This window comes from Mastomys coucha, chromosome X (assembly GCF_008632895.1).
Source record: "Mastomys coucha isolate ucsf_1 chromosome X, UCSF_Mcou_1, whole genome shotgun sequence".
Lineage (NCBI taxonomy): Eukaryota > Metazoa > Chordata > Mammalia > Rodentia > Muridae > Mastomys > Mastomys coucha.
Genome location: NC_045030.1, coordinates 108159097 through 108160421, shown reverse-complemented (window position 1 = coordinate 108160421; position 1325 = coordinate 108159097). Strand labels below are relative to the sequence as shown.

Here is a 1325-nt window from a genome sequence, read left to right as displayed (position 1 = left end):
TAGGTACTTTATACAAGAGTTCTCTATAAAATTCATCAATGTAAAAGAGACATTGGATTGAATGTAAGGCATATTCAGTTGTCATTAGAATTACTTTTGTTTTGTTGGAGACTTTTCTCTCCTCCGGTCCTGACTTCTCTTTGATTCTCTAGAATGTTCAGAGTATCCGCTAGGCTTTTCCCAGAGTCTCTCAGCACCGTTCTGACACCTGGCATCATCTCCTTTATGACTAGAATGTTTTCTACTCCTCTCCCTTGACTTGGAGTGATCTTTTCTTCTGACATTATCACTGCCTTGATTTCGGGTTCTGTGCTTCTCATTTTCAGAAAAAGAATCTCTTCTCTCTCGCTGCTTCTTTGGCTTGCCATGCTCGCCTTCTGGCTCTCTGGGCGAGCCTTGTTCTCTGCCATTGCCAACTCTGCTGTTGACTTTTCTAATGGCTTCTGTCCTCCATGTGCTTTGCTAGGGGATCTCACCAGTCTGCATCTCGTGAGTTCTGAGCTCTGTGTCTTTCAGACCTTGCTCTCTCAGTCCTCCCTTCCTTGTGCCTTTGGTCCTCCCTGCCTCCTTCTCGCCTCCTGTCACATGCTTGGTGGCCCCTGGCTAATTTAAATGCATCTTCGTCTCTGGCTAACTTAACTACATCCTCACCTTTGCCCTTCCCCTGTCTCTTCATTCTTGTACCTTTAGCTGAGGCAGAGCTCTGACTGCAGGAGGAAGAGTCGCTTGCTTCACTGGAGGACTCTGAGCTGCTCTTGCTGCTGTCAGAATCTGAGTCAGAGGAATCAGATGTTGAGGAAGACTATGAAGCTGAAGATGTCAGGGCTGGGTTTTTTTTGCTTACCTTCTGGTTTCTGGGCTACAAAGACTTGGGCGTATTTTCCAGATGTTCACGGAGTTCATCCATCAAACCTCTGAGACCTATGGAAGTAAAGACGTTGATGGCAAACTGGGTTTTGCATGGGTTGTCTCGGGGTAACCGTCCTTCAAAGAATGGCTGAAGAGTTTCATCCCTTAACCTCGCATTCAGTTTAGGAAGACCCATGTATTCACACAGTTCCTGGAAGAAGATCTTGACAAAATTCTACTAGATGATGTCATGGACTCTTCACTCAGCTTTATAACATTGGAGAACACTCCATGAAAGTGAATCTGTGTATAAAAGGTGAGCAAACATCTTTGCAACATTTTTCAATTTGTCTCTAAGCGATGGATGGTATAGTACTGTTCCTTGAATATACTTTCAAATGAATCCATGTATTCTTTTTTTCAGCATACAAAACCGCCCAGCTAACAAGCCAAAAAAAAAAAAAAATTTCATAGGT

The 1325-nt window shown here is 43.7% G+C and overlaps 1 pseudogene; it reads right to left on the bottom strand.

Annotated features, from left to right (window-relative positions):
• Window positions 1–90: 90 nt before the first annotated feature.
• Window positions 91–1321, bottom strand: LOC116090809 (annotated as a pseudogene).
• Window positions 1322–1325: the final 4 nt, after the last annotated feature.